This window comes from Stegodyphus dumicola, chromosome 5 (assembly GCF_044657685.1).
Source record: "Stegodyphus dumicola isolate Sdum_Otavi_A_Nest chromosome 5, ASM4465768v1".
NCBI classification, from domain to species: Eukaryota; Metazoa; Arthropoda; class Arachnida; order Araneae; family Eresidae; genus Stegodyphus; species Stegodyphus dumicola.
Window position 1 is genome coordinate 126,177,265 of NC_140772.1, and position 21,888 is coordinate 126,199,152.

Genomic DNA, 21,888 nt, shown 5'->3' on the forward strand with positions numbered 1-21,888 from the left:
AGTCATCTATCTCCGAACAATCGACCTTGATTCGTGAGTCAAAGTCAGCCTTCTGAAATCGAAAACCAGAGTAGCGCCCTTAAAAACCCAGTCTCTTCCGAGACTAGAGTTGTGTGCTGCGTTACTTTTAACCAACCTCTTACATGCAGTATTATTATGCATAGAACTGCCTATTAAAAATATTTACGCATGGACCGACTCGCGGGTTACATTGGCATGGGTCTCGTCCGAACCTCGCCGTTGGCTACCTTTTGTGGCAAATCGAGTTGCAAAAATACAGGAAGCTGTTCCAGGTATTCAATGGAATTATGTTGCTGGGAAAGAAAATCCTGAAGACTGTGGGACCAGAGGTTTTATTCCATCAGAATTCTTACAATGTGAGTTATGGATGAAGGGACCTCAGTGGTTAAACGAATCCCTAATTCATGTACAGCAAAATTCAAGTGTAGAATTAGAGGGTGAAGTTATGTTGAAGGAATTGCAAAAGAGTTTCAGTTCAAATGTTTCCAAATTTGAAGAACCTAGTGTGTTTTCAAGATTTTCATCATGGTTAAAGTTATGTCGAGTGTTAGCGTGGTGTTTAAGATTCAGAAATAATTGTAGTAAATTACCTACAGAGCGTATAAAGGGTTATTTATCTACTGAAGAATTCTGTGAAGTTACTTCTATGATTGTTAGGATTGTGCAAAGAGCCGAATTTCCAGAAGAATTATTCTGTTTAGACTCTGGTAAACCCTTGAAGACATCAAGTAAATTACTGTCTTTAAGTCCTTTCTTGGATTCCGCGGGAGTAATGCGTGTGGGCGGAAGGCTCAGAAACTCTACAGTTTCAAATAATCAGAAACATCCTATAATTTTACCTAAGAATCACAATGTTACGCGTTTAATTATTAAGCATTATCATGACACGTATCTTCACGCAGGTACGCAGCTACTCACTTCTGTCATACGACATAGATTTTGGATTGTGAATGCTAGAGATATTATAAGAAAGTGTATAAACCAATGTGTTATCTGCCGTAGAGTTAGAGCGCAAACTGCAACTCAGCTAATGACAGATTTACCCGCTTGAAGAGTTACTCAAAGTAGAGCTTTTTCTCGTGGAGGGATTGATTTAGCAGGACCATTAAACGTTAAATATCGTCCTGGTAGAGGAGTCAAAATCTTTAAGTGTTACGTATGTCTATTTATTTGTTTTACAAGAGCAATACACTTAGAATTAGTTGGAGATCTTTCAACAAAATCATTCCTCGCGACACTTAAGCGGTTTATAGCTCGTAGAGGCAAACCGTGTGAAATTCACAGTGATTGTGCAACGAATTTTATAGGAGCTAATAAATAATTAAGGAAAGCCTTTTCTATTGTTCAACGTGATGAACAGCTACAGGGTTATATTTCTTCAGAAAATATTAAATGGTTATTTAATCCTCCCTCTGCCGCTCATTTTGGAGGGCTTTGAGAAGCGGGTATCAAGTCTATGAAACATCACTTAAAAAGATGTTTAGGAACACTTATTTTAACATACGAGGAATTTTTGACATTAATAACCCAAATTGAATCCTGTCTTAATTCCAGGCCTTTGGTACCAGCTTCAAGTGATTGTAGAGACTTGGAGGCGATAAGACCAGGACACTGTTTAACCGGAGCGGCTTTAAGCGCTATTCCAGAATCTAACCAAATTCAAGAAACCGTGAGCTGCAGTGACCGTTGGAGGAACGTGCAAAGGTTATTTCAACATTTCTGGAATCGATGGAGCAGTGAGTATTTATCTAGATTGCAGCAGAGATCCAAGTGGTGCAAGTTACAATAAGATCTGAAGATTGGTGATATGCTTCTTATTAAGAACGAAAATCTACCTCCGCTACGTTGGAAATTAGGTAGAATTACTAAAGTGTATCCTGGTCTTGATGAGAAAGTTCGATTGGTGAGTTTACGCACGTCTAATGGTGAAATAAAACGACCTATAGCAAAGCTATGTGCTTTGCCATTTAATTCCTGATTTAGAGACTTTAATTTTTATTTTTCAGGTTTATGCAGTTCAACAGTTTAAATTTATTGTTTGAACCCCCTTGAGACTTCAAGGCTGGGGGTATGTTCGATGTTATGCAAATTGTATTTCTTTCTTTGTACCGAGGAGCGGCGCAGACGCAAATTTGTTAGGTTTTTAAAGCTCGCGTTTAGAGCTTTGAGGTTGCTGTGATTTACTGGATACTGGAGTTTCAACTAAGCAGAGGTTCTTCTGAGTTTGTGTTGGTAAGCCGCTACTGAGTTCGGAGTTCGCAGTGCGGTCTTCGCCGTTCCTCAACCAACCTACTGTTTGAAAGCGAATAAAGAAGTTTCGGTCGACATTATGACTCTGAGGTTTCTTGGGTTCTATACTGAAGTAATATCAAGTCAATTTACAGTCCACTATTTTTAACAACGAATCGTACAATATATATATATATATATACATCCATTTATTAGGCCTTTATTTATTGGTCGTAGTAATAAACTTCCAGTTATAGAGGTGTTTTAAATAACGAAAATATTTATGTTTCGGCAATGTCAAATTAAAAATAATCAATTTTCTGCAAATAACGAAATCTAGCTTTTAATGCAGTCTCCTATTTCGCGTACTTATGTTTTAGAATGTTCTATACTCATTATGAAAAATAAAATGATAAGAAATTTGACTCCCGTAAGATGAAAATTGACCGGTGTATTAAATTTCAAAATTTGCAGTTTTTGATGTCATTTTCAGCTAGCTTTGAAGAATCGGTTAATCAAGTTAGAATAATTCGAGAAAATAAATTTAAATGAATTGCAGTAAAAAAAAATGTGTTATAATCTAATATGCCATAAAAGGAGGTCAAGTGATGTTCACAACGGATTTTTTCATTTAATAAGGAGACCGTACGTTACAAAATTTATTTTTTAGTTTCTTTTGGTTTATTTTGTATTTGAATTACTTATAGACAAATTTATTTTTTTATAATCTAATTTCATTAATACTTCCCAACAGCATCGTTAAAAGTATTTATTTATGGTTCTTAGAAATATTAAAAATCTATTAATTGTTAATGAATTCAAGTCATTGAAAAATAAAGATCAAACTAGTCAAAAGAAAGAATATGGAGAATAGTTCGCGTTTTTCGTTGCTAGTATAACAGTTTATGAATTTAGCCAAATAAATATATAACTCAATTTGTGACTTTTATGATTTCTCTTGTGAAACTTAGTCTGAAGTGTTAAATATAGTCTGAGGTCAAACTTCAAAATGAAGAAAATCTATTAAATGCTTTTTTTATTAAATAATGACACTTTAGGCTTTTATCTGTTAAACATTTAAAAAATTTGTCAGTAAATTCTGTCAGCTTAATTTAATATTGATATACTTATTATTTCTGTTACTGCAATTTGTTTATTAGAAACATTTCAAACTTAATAAAGTAATTGAAATTAAAAAAATTAGTAAATTATAAGCTATTTTATGTTAATTTATCAATTCATTATGATTTAAACCTTTATTATAAATTCTTCCGCTCTCTCATCAGAATGCAAACTAGTTATTTGAGTATTTCAGTTGAAAGTTTTGAAAGTTTTAATGTAAAAGCTTTTGTCAGTCTTTATTTCCTATCATCATAACACTTTGAAATTAATAGTCTCTATTAGAATAGTCTCTGTTAGAGATTATTATGGCCTCGTCCACTTTCCTAGTCGACGTCAATAGTTGAGGTTAAAATATTTGAGTCAGGTGACAGTTGAGAGCGGATCCGGATACCCGGGTGGCTTACTAGAATTATTCGGGTATCGTCCGGAATCCGCAACTGTACAACGCAATAATTCTTTGGCGCCCCGGAAGCCCGGCGTCAGGAGCTTAATAGAAACTTCTGTTGGTGCTGTATATTGAAATTTGAGCATTTTAAACTGATATTTAAACATTTTACAATAACTGTAATTTACAGTACAATAATTGTATACTGATACACACACTGAAGCTGTTGTATAAATATTATACATTAATAATTGAACATTAATGTGGTGCATTTTATGTGCACCACATTAATGTTCAATTATTAATGTATAATATGCATTTTATGTTCAATTATTAATGTATAATTATTAATGTAAACCACATTAGGTTCAAACACTGGGAATAAATTGTTACAACAATATTTGTTTTGCCCATGCATACATTATTGCTCGTACATAAACATTCCACACTAATAATTAAATGTTTTACTCTTGGTTGCAAGCCAGTTCTACAATGATACATTCATATATACATAAACAAATAAACACACATAAGTTACCCTGGGACATTTTACATATATAGAAGCTTTGGATAGGTTAGTTACTTTAGAGTGTTCATGTACTGGGTTCCATCATACACACACTAAATAGCACACTAATATGCCGCGTAAAAGCACTAGTACCATACAGCGAGGCACTCAGGAATAAAGAATTAGTACTGAAGATTGGGTAGGAATCTGTAGTGCACTAGGTGACATGACAGAGGTCCTTTCCCAAAGCTTTCAGTTTTTCCATTACGAGTTTTAGTTTTCTGAGCAGAGCAGGCTGCTTAATGAAGAAGAGCATGAATGGTGCATCATCAACTGGTAGCCGCATGCGCCACGTCTCTGTGAGTAGGCATGCTGTTATGTAATGGTCTGGAGTACCAGCCTCACCGCACACACAGAGGTTAGATCAGACAAATTCCCTTTTACAGAAATACTCTGGAAAGGGGCTGTGGCCAGTTACAAATATTGTTACAAAGGGTGCCGAGGTAAGTCGATCAGTGGAAACTTTATAATAAAATATATGAGCTCTTCTACCCTGAGGAGCTGCATCCCATTCCACTTGTCATTGCTTTAATGCCTTCTCCCAGATCTGTCGCTTTAGAGAAGATGTAGGAAACAGAGTGGGCACAGGCTGAGCATTGATGTTTCTTGCTACTTCTTTGGCGAGTTCATCGGCTTCTTCATTTCCCTGGTATCCAGCATGTGCATTTTTCCAGGAGATATGAATAGTCCTTCGACTCTCACTCTCTCTAAGCAAAGCCTGGGTATCAGCTATCTTAGTAGAGGAATGGTAGGGATTACGTATTGCATAAATAGCAGAAAGGCTGTCTGTGAAGATGCGGAATGCGTGCCCATCAAATTGTTCCGTGACTGCGATGGCCTGCCTAATTGCGGTCATTTCAGTTTTGAAATACCGTATTTTCTAAGTGCCCTTTTTATGTTTGTAAATCTTCATCGTTAAATTTTATTACAGCACTACATCCAACTCCTCCTTCGAGTTTTTGAACCGTCTGTTTACATGCAAATTGCATTTTCTGAACTATTTTGGCAATTGAGCATTATTGGATAGACATGAATACCTGTTCCATGTTGCGCTGGATATACATTAAGCAGCGACCTCTTGCTCTCATAATCGGCTGGATTAAGGTGAAGATCTCTGTAAGTTGCCTGTCTTTTAAGCATTGTGACGGAATATCTGAGTCAGCTTAAGCAGACCATTTTGTGTAATCTCCGACTGTGATACCTGAAGTTGAATTTTAACTTATGTTATTTTAAATACCCACAAGTGGCGGAATTTTGTTTGTAAGCACAAGTGGTTCCTTTTGTTAAATGTAAAGTGTTAATAAAAAGGCTATATTAACCTTCTCAGGACATTTTATTTTAATTCAGGCTAGAGCGGTATTTCGCTTATTAGTCTAGGAGGGTCTGAAAGCCATTAATTTAATTTCTACACAAACAGAGCCCGTAACTTCTATGAGGCTTTATATTGTTTAAAATACATTTCTCAGAGTTTTATATCGGCAAACATGTTTAATGCATTGTGCTGTTTCTTCCATGTAATAAAAATATTCATATTTATTAACATAGTAGCATATTTGATAAAACGTTAAGTTAAATGTTACAGCATTTCTAAATGCTACTTTTTATTTGAAGTTAGGAAGCCTTTTTCGTTAAGAAACTATTACTCTAATATTTGAGAACATATTAGTTTCCTCCTTATTTATGCTGCAAGATCTACCATTATTTAAAATTCAATAGATGTTTGGAAACGGTTGGCTTGGTAAACTTTTAGATAGTGCATAAGAGCAATTTTTCTTCAAAGGTCGCCAGAGAATCTTTACATACCTCACAAGCGAACAAAATCTAAAACTAAACGTATTTATTTTGAGGAGTGCCATGTAGAATCAATAAACCAATACTAAATTTTGAGGAAACGTTATGGAAACTCGGTCAAATGCAAAAGCCTTATTCTTTTTTCCCGTTAAGTGAGGTGAGGAGAATTCAGTTTTAAATATTTTTTTTCTCCTTCTTTGCAGCCTAATATTCGTACTAAGCATTTAATAAAGTTTTCAAAACTAATGGTTGACAGCATAAGCCCTGTTAAACAATCAGAACAATGTACCAGATTGTACCAATCAGAAAAATGTACCAGATTTAAATGCTAAGTATGCAGTGTTTATAAATTGTTTGAATATTTCTCAATTTCTACCGTAGTTTCTGTTAATTAAGTACCTTCCAGACTTTTTGCTCTCTGGCTCCTTTTTTCGTTTATTCTAATCTTCATTGTCTTTTTACTTACCCTTTCTTGTAGCTTTAGTTAAGATATTCAGCAACCTACATATGCCTGTCGCTAAATCAGAAAATAATAAATGCTTCCAAAAATAATTAGGTTGCATTCAGTTAGAAAAGGGAAAAAATAATAAAAAGAAACATAAGCATTTTGTTAAAATTCTAGATATTTAAGTCTTATACTTTTTAAAGCAGGTAAACATTCCATGCTTCTTTCCGTATATTATCTTATATTTGGCGTATCAGTTAGGGTTCGTGCTGCCAGACTGTACGTCTGCAGCGCCACGGATTGTTAACAAGACGTCCTTTGCATTAACGTCCCTTGACGCTTTAGTGCAATCATTGCCAGCAATGGTTCGTTCAACAACACACATAAACGTATCAATGTTGCGACATCGTCTTTTTTGAGGATTTATGTTTTGCTTACAGAATCACTCAGGCCACATATTTTATATAGGGGCATCAAGAAGTACGGACGTTAGAAACATGTGTTCGTCATAGTCATATCAGCTCAGTGCTTGGATCCAAAATATTGGATGCTACTGGGTACACATCCATTTTACATCTAGTTTGCTTATCCTAAATTTTGAACAGCCACCATAACATTACAGAGGTTTTAATGCTCTTGGGTTTGCTGTATCTTCTGGACTTCTGCCATCCCATCTTTCACTAGGAAAATACGAAACCTCAGGTTGCCCACGCTTTTCATCATTTCCACTATAAATAGGGTGTTAAACGTCTGCTTTGTCCAAAATATTGTCCAGATCTGTCACCAACTGAAGAGTCTGGTCAATGGTTTCAGATAGAATGTCACGGCAGCATCCATCAACCAGCAGGGCAGGAAAATATTCCACCGTCTGAAAAAGTTTACTATTTGGACTAAAATTGAAATTTTTGACTGATCGAAGTCAAAGTTTTTGACAAAGACTGAAATCTGAGGCATTTCAATACCCAGAACTGCCTCCAAAATCTGTTCGACTTCATGCCCAGCCGTATAAGAGCTTCTGTTGTTCCCAGAGGTGGATGCTGAGAATACTAATTGTTACATGCTTTCTGTACATCGAAACTACTGGAAATTTTAACCATTTCATTCTTCCATTATAATAAACTTGCGACATAAATATATTCTATAAACTGCTTTTTTCATGATGCAGCTATTTTAATGGCAAGCAAAGTATATTATCTCCATAGTAAAATACCCTTTTGATTTATATTCTGCACTTCTATGCAGCAAAACTAGTGAATCTTTATGAAAGCCATAATAAAAGCTAAGAAAAGAGCTTAACAATAACGACGTAACATGAAGGATGGACTAGACGGTTCATACATAATGTAGACAGAAGTAATTCAGTGTGACTTATTTGTAAAGTCCATTTAATATTACTTATTTAAAGAAGGTGTGTATGTTAACCTTTTGTATATAAATAAAATAATTATTAATGTATTGTATTAATAAAATTCAGTTATATTATGTATGATATATTGTGTTAAGTTGTATTAATAATAAAACTGTATTAATAAAATTAAATTTAAAATTAACTCTCATGTCAAGCAATAATTCAATTCATACCTACGAAATTCTCCCTTGGAAAAAAAAAAAAAAAAAAAAAAAAAAAAATACTTCGCTGAATGTGCTTTTAAGTAATTATATAATAATATATATTTACTTTTCGATTGATTTTCTCAAATGCTGAAGAATAGCGCAGTGCAAAAATGCTTTCAAACCTTAGCACGCGAGGACATACACTCGCATACGTAAGAAAAGGAAACTAATTTTTTACATTGAAAAAGGTGCTGGAGTATATAGGTGAAGATTTAGAAACGTGATCGAAGTAAAAAATGGAAACCGAAAAGGCATCTAGAATATTAAAGTAATGTTCGATAGTAAAATATTGTTACGAAATTTACAGGCGCGGTAAGATGGCTTTAGTTTTAGGGCAGTTTTAGGGTTGCCATAAAATGGCAAGGAAAGGCAGGGTTACCACATTTGGCGAGAAATCGCCCATTCGGCGACATTTGGCGATATACCGTGTACGGATGGAGAACTTTCTGGGACAATACTTACCGGTTAAGCCCAGAATGTTCTCAAACACAAGCCGAAAGCTATATAAACCCATGCTGGTCCGCAATCAGTGAGAGAGTGCCTCGTCTAGTGTGCGAGTGAGTGTGTCTCATCTAGTTAGTCCGTGCGGAGACGATCGAGTTGACAGCCGGCCAGCGAGTGCCGAGTGGGTCGTTGAGTGCATCGAAGAGTCTCTTAATGTATCGCGGTTAACACATCGTCGAGAGAGTGTGTTAAACTCCGGGAACGACTGAACAGAAGACTCGGGAGCTGTGCTCTGTGTGTCGTCGAGTGCGTCGCGAGATGTAGCGTGGAGAGTCTCGAGAGTACGCGGAGTTCCGGGAACGACCGAGCAGAGTCGGGAGCTGTACTCTGGTGCTTTGCAGCGAAGAGCTATCTCCACCGTTATTACCTGACAGTGTGAAGGCTGTGTCGCTGATTGTTTCTGGGTGTTTATAGTAGATCTTCCACAACTGTAAAAGTGTTTTGGAGCTGTCCTGATTGATATTGGTAAATAAAGTGTGTTTCGATACTTCATGAAGTGCTGTCGTCGTTCTTTACTCCAAATCCACACGAACGTGAACGAAGAAAATAACGTAACAACTGGTATCAGAAAAAAAAACGCAACAATATATTAGAAATTCATTAAGCGATTTCTTTAATTTCTTTTTTTTTATAGTATCATTACCTATTGATTGAAATATGATGAGCAAATCGCTATTCTAAATAATTTTCGCACTTTTTAGAATTCTTATAATACTAAAAGTTCTAAAATTGTTTAGATTTCTTAAGTAAAGTTTCTATGTTAATTATAGTACGTTTTAGTGCTACTGATTTTTCCAGCGTGTCTATAGTAGATCTTCGACGAAGTCGTCGAAATAAAAAAATAACCCCCCCCCGAAAAAAAAAAAAAAGAAATGAAATAATTGCCAGATGAAAATAGTTCTGAATTCCTTTGTTTTCTCCTAATAACTTTTACGCGCTGTTAATGTCTAGAAATTTTTTAAGGAAATATTTCAAAATTTTTAGACCATTATGATAAACGATAATATCATTTATTGCATTTATCATTCGTGTACTCTGGCAAATATCATTCTTTGACTCTCACTTAACAGATATGAGATCTTTCACACAGCCTGGCAAAAAGCCAGTTTCAGAGTGCTACCATTCGAAGGGACGTCTTTAAATTTATGTTTCAAATTATAATCTTGCTGTTTAACAAACTGGAAGATTAAAAAGAAACAGCTCACCTTTTAATAATGTGTATATTTTTCATTTTTTATTAACATATCTAAGTGATATTATTATAGAGAATATCAGGTGTTTCAACCGGATATATAAAAAATCGAATGTCTGGGAATTCTATTTCCTGGATGAATCTCATAAAGGCATGCACAGGAGGAGTAGTATAATACTTTACAATATTATTTAAAATAAATTTTAATAACAATACATCCCGTTGATAATTAAGAAAATTTGGAAAATTATAGTTATTAATAAAAGATGTCTCTCAAATCATACATTCCGTTCCTTGGTACAGAATAATTTGATTTTTTTACTGACTCTTTTATATGAAGGGATTGTTGTTTTCCCTCTCTTTAATCTTCAGCTTAATTCTTACTTTGTTACTAATCTTTTTAGCTTATTTATTTCTTGAATTTATTGATTTGTTCTGCCGTCATTTGGTTGAATAATGTAAGTAATTAAACCATCTAAATAAAAAGAAAGACCAGGCACAGGCAAGAAATTTTCAGAAATATTTTTGAATGACTGATTAATAATTAATATTCATTAGGAGAAAGCCCATAAAAATACTGCTACTACATTTTTTACTTAAGCAAAACGCATTTGCAATGCAATGAAAATTGAGATCAGTTTCCCCGCGGACAGAAATCTTGCCCGTTCATATACTTTGAATGTTATCTGTAGAAAAAGGATAACAAATATTTAAAATTAGATGAAAGAAAAGAAAAGACATTCGAGCTTTCATTGGATTGATGGAAAAAACATCTGTGGGCAATTTCCCGAAATAAAAGGGACAGTTCACTTAATTAAAATTCCATAACTATCTATTACGAAAGAGATCCAAATTTAGACGAACGATTTAAGTCTCATTCAGAGTTTCGCTTTAGTAACATCACACGTGTGAGTATGTGATTGGTTTACCGCCGTTCTCAAACAGAATGAAAATTAAATCAAAATTTTCTACTGGAAATGCTGTGGTATTACATGTTTATATTTGCAACGTACGTTTCCTGCAATTTATGAAGCCAAATGTTTCGAAAATTTTATTACAGCCAATACAAATCATTACATTGCAATTAAATTATGCTTCATGCACTAGTTGAAATTTTGTATCTAAACCTTTTTCCACCATAGCAACTGATATTCATAAAAATTGCATTGTAGATGTAATCATTGACTGACACCAAGAAACCATACGTTTATTAAAGATACATTTATTAATGCGTTTTAGCCATGGTTGTTGTATTATACTACTTATACTCATCGTCCTTTCGAAGAGATCCGATAGTATATGAGGGAAGGATGAAATGTTTTGAGCTTCGCAGTGAAGAGGGTGTTTCAACTACGGCTTCTCATTACGTATATCTTCATAATTAAGTTTTAAAACAATGCACTTATGAATTCTGTGCCGCAGTTGGTTGGCAGTTATCATAAAGAATGATTTATTTTCAGTCTCATTACGCTAAATGATAGACTCAATAATATCACCGTTTAGGTTGAAGTGCCATTCTTCTTAAATCAATCTCAGATTTTAGATCATTATTCTTTAACGAGCATTCTCTCTCTTTGGAGACGTCTTTACTCCATGTCTTTGTATATTTCTTTAGAAGTTGCCTAGCTAGTATAGTGGTTACTGACGCTGGCTGCCGCACCGATGGGTCAAAGTTCGAGTTCCGAAGAAGTAATGGATATGCGCAAGGGGGACTTAAAATAGAGGAGAGCCTAAGTTCTTTCGAGAGGTTGGTGTTAGGGAATGATGGGATAGAATGCCGCCCCGCGATGTTTACTCTCAGAATTGGAGTGGAACTATTTTGTTAATGCGGCCGGTCTGTACCAGTACGCACAGTGGTGAAATTCTGGTTTTCTATCCACTTCTAGCTGTATATTTTTTTAGGGTTTTGAGAATTAAAAAAAAATTCTCAGAACGATATGTCTCTTACCGGAACTCAAAGAGCACAAAACGGAGACATTACACATAAGTATAGATAAGAACCATCTTCGCTTCTTGTTCTATTAGATAATCATAGTAACTGATATTCTAAATAATTCTATAGTCGTGATTACTGCGCTTGTTATAAGAAATGAGTTCTTCAAAGTAAAGAACAGATGAAAATCTAACATGCCGTGACTCGAGATAAAAGTGGTGAAGCCACAATCGAACCAGGAAACTTGGGTAGTTTTGGCACAGCGATAAAGTCTTGATGCAGCATGATTCTGTTCTAAATTTTCCCTAGTTTCATCTCTTACATCCAACCTGTCTGCTTTTGTATCTGATTAGAATATTATTCAACTTACATATCATTGATTGTGAAGCCTTTCATAACAAAATTAACTCTTCATTTTCAAAATCTCCCTCCGTTTTCACCCTGTTGTAATGTTTCTAGGGATCAACAACTTCAGATTATGTGTCACATAGGTTCACATTGATGAATCATGTGTGATATAGGATTGATTGAAACCTACAAACATTTAAACACTGTTTACACGGTCATTCGACGATTGTACAAGATCATTTCTAATTTTATGTGTTTCTCGGTTCATGAGCCATCTAAAATGCTTTCGCTTCCACGTCTTAAGTCTGCAATCCCTCATTTAACAGTTGCATATAAGAAAACTTCATTTTTTAACATTTGCAGTATATTTTCTGCTGAATAGCTATTGCAATGAGGATCTTCTGACAAAGGTGTACCGAGTTTCGGTTCTGTCAGCTAATGTTATATCTTTCATTTTCCATCTGAAAGGAACAGAGAATAATAATAATTTCGCAGTGTGTCATAAAATTCCAAACTAACATGTCACAAAATATTAACTACCTAGTACCATTCTTCTATGTGAGGCTCAAAAATATTTCACATTTCCTAAGTAGATTCTGACTTCAAACAAATTCAAACAAACAAGCAAACAGGAACGGTGACTTCAAACAAACAAGCAAAAAGGAACAGTGAACACAAATGCTTTTAAATCTTTAACTAGAGCTCAGCGTATGCTTACTCTATGCAGTTTGGTTTTGTCATTAAACAAACACTTTGCTATAATAACAAAAAAATTCGCAAATCGCATGCATCCAAACAGATATAGACCATTATTCAGTTTCATTAAGAACATGTAATTTTATTTACTAAATGAAGTCAGTACATGCCAATAAATTAATTTATAAGGTGACTAAAGTTTTCATTATTCAATAAATGCCATTCTTGCTGTGCTGTACTCTACATTCTGTGCTGTACATCTTACACCTAACATGACTACAATGAACTGATAAAAATATTTTGTGGTTGCAAATAAAAAGACCTCATACCTGCTCAGAATAAAACGAAACTCTTTTATTAATATAGATTCCTTTTGTCATAATAAAAAGGTTGTGTTTAAGGGGAGTTGGAACCCCAAAATCTTCAAAAAATTGTGATTTCGGATTTTTGCATTTTCAAATTCTCTACACTTTTATCTTTCTAAAAATACCATTCTTTAATCTTTATGAAAGTTAGAATTGAAAAAAAAATCTAGTTTTAATTTGTCATATACTGCTTTGATCAATGAGGATTTTTACATAAAACCGCGTTTTTCTCCAAACGTGATTTTTTTATACTCGATGTACCTTTTCTCAGGAACTACTGCTCACAGGTATCTAAACTTTTTGTGGCTTATTTATTAGGCTCCCTAATATTTACTGAAATGAGCTTTTTGTAATAAACTTAGAAAAAAAAATGTATTTTTTTTGTGTGAGAAAAGTGCTAAATTTTACTATGCCTAACAAAATATCCTGTAATTTACTCTAAAATTCAAAATGTTTCAAAAGCTCATTTCAGTATAATCAGATAGGTATACTTTAATTACAGAAAAAATTTCAAGCTTGTATCTACAGCAGATTTTGAGAAAAGGTACATCGACAATGGTCAATTTAACATTGTCGGTATAGGGGTTTCTAATACCCCTTAAAACATAAAACTAAACTTTAATAACTAATTAATTAAGTTATTAAATTTTTATAAGGGAGTTCTTTTTAAAGCTAAAACTTTCAACTAACCATAAAATGAAAATACATACTTTAGTGAAGTTTTCTTATGTTTAGTACATTTTTAAAGTTAACTAGATTATTAATAGTTATTGTTTTCCTTTAGAAGAAGTTTGTTGGCTAACGTCCTTGCAAGGAAAACTGAGTTTTTTTAATTAAAAGAGATTGCAATTAAATTTCCTTAGAAAACTAATTATTTTCAGAATTGGTTGCAGTTTTAAGATTAAAGTATCATAATTAAATTTCAAAATAAAGCAACAGTTACCATGTTCGTTTTCTTATTTGGTATTAATATTCCATATTTATATACTATCGTATTATTTCCTACCTGATTTTAAAAATGAATGTAAGTGCAGCGGAACTCCAAATGAATGGATGTACTGAAATCATTGAAGAATGTGCCCACAGCTCTATCGGAACATTAGACTTTTTTTTCCCTGCAGCTAAAATGAAACTGAAAAAAGAAAATACTAAAAATCTTTTATTTCCATAAAAAATACGTAACATATTTCGTAGAAAATTAATCAAGGAAATAATATTTAATTGATCTAAACTTTCAATTTATTTCTATTTTGGCTGACATAAAGCAATGGAGTGTGGACCTTAAAAGCCTTATTGTTTTTTCTACCTTTCAATTAAACAAAGGGCTTTTTAAATAAAACCAAAAGCATGAGATATTTCTATTCCCTTCAAATTCGAATAAAAATTATTCGCTGCAATTGCATTAAATTACGGGTTTTATTTTATTTTCCCAAATGTTATCTTTAATTTTGGAAACAGACTTTCCTTTACTCCCTTATTTTCCTACACACGTTTTCCTGCCAAAATGAGTTTTCAGTTTCACGCTTTATGCAAAGTGAGGTAGAAACTACTATTTAAGCTGTGATCTGAGCTATTTCAGACACAACGTGTTATACCTTTTGGCCCTCTTGATACCAGTTAGAGCTTGTTATTTTACGGCCATGCATATAATTTGCTTGTTCATCTACGTCGGTGATATTAGCCAAAAAGCCAATTACGCGTTAAATACCTGTGTGCAGCTTCGGCTGATTATTCAACTTAGTTTAGTTTTACGTTTTCTACTTTTATAAAAGGCTTAAGGGAATTTGTAAGCCCAAGTGGGGCCATTTGTAAATACAGTTGGGTTAAAATAAAAGAGTATTTTAAACCTTCATCTGTTGCTGTTTCTGACCCAGTAGAATTTAACGAATAATCACTTACAGTTGTAGAGATATTAGGTATTTTTTGGAAGCAAGAAAGATGAAAAATTAGCAACGCCTTCGCCGGGAATTGAATCTCGGACTTCTGGAATACGCGTCCAACGTGCAGACCATCACACCACGAAGGCATGCGAAGAAGGCGGGAGAAGTACCTTATACAGTTCTAGTTGGTTCTCGCCTTCAAGTGACTTTAATTTAGCTAGAACACTATAAATAAGTCAGTACTATAAGTAACTCATGAAATCAAAATGCAGTAGTTTGTAGCAATCAATATTAGTTTTTCACTTAATGTTTACAATGTTGTGGTGTAGTGTCCAAAACCGCTACACAAACCTCGGGTTGTAATGAACTTCTAACTCAAGCTCTAACAATAACATGAATTTTAATACAATAAAAACATTAACACTTGCAAATCATGACGATGTGGAACTTTAGTACACTCAGTCCCGTAATTTCGGAAATTTGTTAACAGGAAGCTAGTAACATTATGTACGAGGAGTGATAGTTCCAGCGGGCCAATATATGCCCATAGCTCCAGCAGGAATGTCCTGGCTTATCTCAAGAAAAAGCCACTTTCCTTTCTCGCTGCTCCAAAACTTAGTAACTCACTGTGTTAGTTATTTAATTTAAAATCACCTGTGACTATGTGTTTGTGATAAGGATCCACATATTTATTGTAATCAAGAAGCTGGTAATTACATTTGCTATTAGCTGCAACATCGTGGTGATTAACAATCATATTTCTTAAAGTTTTTTCAAACTTAAAACAAGGTATCACTTGGATCTGGTTGGGTCGAGAGCAGACTTTGATGTTACTTGAAAATTTGAGGAATTTGGAGCTGATTATACAAATGTTGCTTGAATTGTACCGTACAGAAAATATTTTTATGTAAAAAATTACTTTTCTTTAATTTAAAATTGCAAAAGTCGATAATTAAATCTTTGACAATTAGGTAAGCTTGAAATTATTTTTTAACTTTACAAAGAAGATTCCATAACATAACATCTTTAAAAGCATGTAGTAAGTTAATGGAAGTTTTTGCGAAGGCATCCTTTTGAAAGAAGGAGCAAAGTTTTTTAATTACACTATCTAAATCCTGAGTGGAAAAAATGTTATTGTTAGAATTTCCTCCTCTTTTTCCTCTGGAAGTTTTTGTACTATACTAAAAAATCTAAATTATCGGTAAATTGAATCTTCTACATGTCTGTTAGTAGTGTTGTTGAGATGCGCGTTGAGCCCATAAGGGTAGAGTGTCCTTTTTTGAAGGATGTACATTGACTCTCTAAAGAGCCTCAATTTTGTGTCAGGTACAAGATCAAGAATACTAATCTCTATGCTGTCAAAATTGTGAACTTGAAAATGCTCAAGAATTGCTGTGGGGGTTTTTTCATGTAAATTAGCTTTATCAATATCTTTAAATTTTTTTATATGTGACCTAAGGTTATTGATTCTAAGATTGAGAGAGTGTTTAGTTTGCCTTACATAGGTGAGGGAACATTCCTTTCAAGTAATTTGGTAAATACAGTTAAAAGTTTTCAGGGGGGTTGGTGATGTATAACTTTTGATGCTAAAAAAGTTGAGCAATTGTTGAAGAAAAAGTCTTAATTTCATAACAAGCGATCAAATAGCCTGTGCCTTGCTTCGGAAAAGTGTGTACTCATTTAAAACAACTTGCATTTATCAAAAATCAGTGAATTAACTTCGAAATATTCGAATTTAGAATATTTGAGTTACATAACGTTATCTATTATGCAGATACTTTCATTGTATGCAAACTTTATAAATAAACCCATTTCATACCCTACTGTGAAATGAAATATTAAAACTTCATCCTTCTGTAAAATAAGAATTTATCAAAATAAAAACGACATTTATCTCTAAGAAGAAGAACGACTTCTGTATGCAAGTTTGACAATATAGTTAGTTTTTATAGTTATGCATGTTAGAAAAGATTAAAGACTGGCGGGGGGAAAGCAAATTTACTAGCCGATTTTTCCTGATAAAACAGAAACATTGAAACAGACTTGGCCACAGCTGCGCTAAACCACATTCTGCAGCTGCTCCATTTAACTTTTTAAGAAAAATATACTGGAAATGAAAGTGCTGTAAAAACTATTCTTGGTATGAAAATTTTAAAAAAAACATTTTTTTCCCTTTGCTTGACATTTAAATACACTTAGATGTTGGATTATTTTAAAGAATGACATTAACCAACTGCTGTTTGGCCACAATAGTTTATATGCATATATACCCAGAATAATGAGAAAAATATATTAATAGTGAAAGAGTATGAAAATAACAATTTCTATTTATCTTATTCGTTCGAAGATTTTTCACAATTATTATTAGTTTTTAACATTCTTATGGTCCAATAGTAAACCAGGAATGGTTCTCAGACATAAAGCAACGGTCACTAGACAAAACACGATTTTAAAACCAAACAAACTGACAAACCAAGCCGCTAGTTACAGACCCAGAAGTTTAATATCGCTGTTCATAAAGCTACGGTATCTGCCATCCTAAGGAAACGCAAAGAATAATGCTCATTATAATGATGCTCAAATATTTTATCCATTAGGGTTTAGCTGAAACCTAACTTTAGTTTAGATGGAAACTTAACTGCACACTTCTTGGCTAGGTGTTCGCATATGATAAATAATACAAAAACTGTGAATTAAACAAAATTAAAATTAAGAGAAATTACCAGTGCTGAGTACGTACTATTATCAAAATTAAGTGTTCTGCATGTAAGACCATAACTACAACAATAATAACAAAAACTCCCCAGGACATTTTTTGAAAATCATAATTGATATTTTAATTCCATGTGGCTGAATGGGACATCAGTGTGAGCAAACTTTATTAAATAAGCTTTATTTCGTTAACTTTCCTTTAGATACAAACTGTGAAGTCGTAAATAATAACTTAAATCTAATTTTGTATCATAACATGGAAGGAAAATCATTTACTGCTACTGATCACTCTATTAGCTTTAAAAGTATGTCCCTTTACACATATCATTTTTAATGATAACTTACCCGACTATATCTCGCATTTAGGTGCATTGGCTTTTAATTAGCTCTAAATTTGTTCCGCGAAAAGAGAGGATGTAGCAGTTCTGGAATCATCGTTTGATGTCCAGGTCAAATTTCGCAAGTGTCCCATAAGTTGCAAGCAGGTGATATTCTCTGGCGCAGCTCATAAAAGTTTAAGGCATTTGCAAGAAAAGCCGTGGAATATTCATCGGAAAATTAATCCTTGTTTTATCTCATAGCATGTCATTTCACACGTGCCAGAGACTCAACTGTTTGGCGTTGACCTTAGATTATACAGTTTAGGGACGTTCGCAAGAAAATTCTCATCTTCATATTCGTCGTTACATTCGAGAATATTTAACGCCTCTCAGCTGAGAAAATGACGAATTAGGTAAAAACACTTAACGACAGCTTTTCAATACGCCGCACAATGCAGGAAGATTAAAGGAAGACATAGTGTCGCTTTTGGGAGTAACAAACTATGAGTGAAAGACGCGTTGCTTTGAGCTCTTGTGTTGCGATTTTGTAAACTGCGGAAAAATTCTAATACCATAAGCGAATTTTATACCTTCGTGAAGCCCTACTCGAGAGGAATACAGTGATATTACCTGCTAGGCAATAGAATTAATCATCGAAAAGTTATAAATCAAGCAAACTTAAAATCTTTACGGATTGGATTTGTAATTGTAAACAACAATAAAGTAATGCAATAATGGGTATGTGTTTATAATTAAAAAATTTAAAAAAGAGTTTAAAAGTTATACATTAAATTCATAATTGAGTCATAGAAAAATTTTTTCTCTATTTTGTGATATAACCTTTGTTCAAATATATCAAGTTTTTTCAAAATTATAGTAATTTTCGTAAAATTTCATTTAAATATAAATTTTAAAAAAATTTATAGAACTTCATTATTTGTATCATTCACGTAATAGCTTTAGCTCATGCATATCTTTCAGTATTATCTTACTTTAAATAAATAATATTAACCATTTGATTTACATAATGAATTAAATTCTAAGCTGAAAAATATCAAAATAAATATTTTTAACTTTTTCATATAAATACAAAATTATGGTATATATTTGGTTTATATCATAATATTTATTTACCTATTAGTTAGTTTTTCTATTAGTTATTTAAAAATTTTTGGTTTTCTGTATCACGTTTTTGTAAATTCAGTAACAAGATTAGTTTAAAACATCTCATTCATTATTCATGATGTCAGTGAGAGACAAATTATCTGACACAACGTCAGAATTTGACTGCAGTTTTTTAAATGAAAGCTTCCAAATTGAAACAAAGAAATTAATAACAATAATAATAATAACAATTAATAACAAAGAAAATATAAATACTTAGTTTGAAAATGGACTCAATAAAGTAAAGAAGAAACGGAAAGAACATATTACCACCTAAAATACAAGACAAATTCAAGGTAATTCTATATAATCTTAGAAATGCAGCACTTAAAAACTTAATCCCCGTGCAGAAAGAAGATAAATCTTCACATACTGCAATAACTACTAAAAATGCACATACCCAATTTGAAAAAGAAAAGACAATAGATAGATCTTTTCAGTTCAACAACTCACAAGAAAGTACATACCAAGTCATTTTGGATTCTTCTAATAGTATTTCGGAACATAGTCATACTGCAATTTCTTCTGATCATCATTCATTGAACATTTCATCAACTCCGAAGCCACAATGCAATCAGACAGCTAAGAAATCTAAAAATTGTTCTCAAGAATTTATACCGACAATAATTAGCACAAGATCAGAATCTACTACTGAAAATAATAATCAAGGAAGAAGACTCTCAACAGCCCTTTTAATATTCCCGAGAGGGCATAATACTAATGAACAAATTTTTGATGATCTAGATAGACATATTCCACTCCACAAACTGCCCATCATAATTAAGAAAATAGTGAAGCTCAAACGAGGAGGTATTGTTATTGAATGCGACAATAGCAGCGACATTTTTTCCTTGCAAGAATTCATCATTAATAATCCAATCAAAAATATAGAAACTAAAATCTCTACTCCAAGATTACCAAAATGTAATCTCCATAATGTTACATCCAGATATACTGAAGAGGACATCCTAAATATTTTATATTCAATAAACAATTTACCAGATCACTCCTTCAGACCTCTCTTTAAAAATGCAGAAATAAGGGGAACAACAAACAAATGGATAATAGAATGTACACCACCCGCCTTCAACCATCTAATCAATAAAAAACATATATCAATAGGATGGAGATCGATTCGTATATCTGAATATTTTGGAGTTAAAAGATGCAGTAACTGTCAAGATTTTTCGCATACAAAAAGAAATTGTAATTTCTGGACACACTGCCTTTACTGCGGAGAAAAACACCACATCTCAGAATGCCAAGCAAGCTTTCCCTCTTGCATCATTTGCATAGCTAATAAAAATTTTAATAACACAATCTATGATATCCATCATTCAGCCAATGATATCAACTGCCCAACGTACAAACAAGAAGTAGAGAAAATAATATCAAAAACCTCTTATTAATGAATCAGCAAGACTTACCAAGGAACTTTCCTTTTCAAGAAATAGATAACCATTCAACGCCATTACGGATACTACAAATTAATCTTCAGGGAGCAAAAATAACTTTACCACATGCACTCAAAATAGCGCAAGAAGAAAAAATACATTTAATATTAGCTCAAGAACCTTACGTTCCAACCTCAAGAAAACTGGAATTGCCATCAGGGCTCTTTTCCTTGCTATCGCATTCAACAAAATCTTTAATAATCTATTCAGGACCAATAACACCTATATCAGTTCATACCACACTGCACACAGCCACTATTAAACTGGAAACATTAAATCTATCACTATACTGCACTTCTATATATGCTCCACCATCCTTAAATCTTCAAGATGTCTTGCAAGAATTAAGCTCAATACCTCTTCCATCTAAATGTCATCATCTAATATCAGGAGATTTTAACGCCCATAGTCCAGTATGGGGATCAAGTACTAAAAATAACATAGGTTCGATATTAGAATTTATTCAACCAAATCTACTTGCAATAATAAATACTCCAGACAGTCCACCCACCTTCCTCACTCTTACAGGTCAAAGTTGGATAGATCTTACAATTGTAACTCCTGAACTAGCCTCAAAAATTACAAACTGGAAAGTCCTTCATCAAGAATCATTAAGTGATCATCAATATATAACTTTTCAAATAGAATCATAAATATATTATACTATTAAAAGAAGATTCAAAACTTCATATGGAGGCCATAGCTCATTTAATACAAAATTAAATGTAAAATCCCAAGTTCTAATAAATATTCTAAATTCCTCAAAAACAAAAGAAGAAGTAACTGCAGCAACAGCATACCTTATCAGCACAATAATAGACATCTGCAATACCTCATATAAACAAAGATCTACATCAAAAAATTTTTAATTAAATTGGTGGAATCAAGCGTTATCAATAGAAAGAAGCAGGGTCAGAGCCCTAAAAAGAAGATATAAAGCAAACAAACTCCCTGAAGAAAGATCAAAATGGAAACAAGAATTTAATAAATCAAGAGCAATATATAAAAGAAATATCAGACAAGCAAAATTAACCAGCTGGAAAAACTTTTGTACAAATACATCAGAACTCTTTGGTGCAGCATTCAAAATAGCCCACAATAAAGTGTTCATACCACCCCAACTATCTATGTCAGGATTCACAGGA

General features: G+C 33.3%; 1 protein-coding gene across 1 annotated transcript in view; it reads right to left on the reverse strand.

The window, feature by feature from the left end:
- Positions 1-21,888, reverse strand: part of LOC118183554 (guanylate cyclase 32E-like) — a 459,050-nt gene that overhangs the window by 330,587 nt on the left and 106,575 nt on the right. The window lies entirely within an intron of this gene.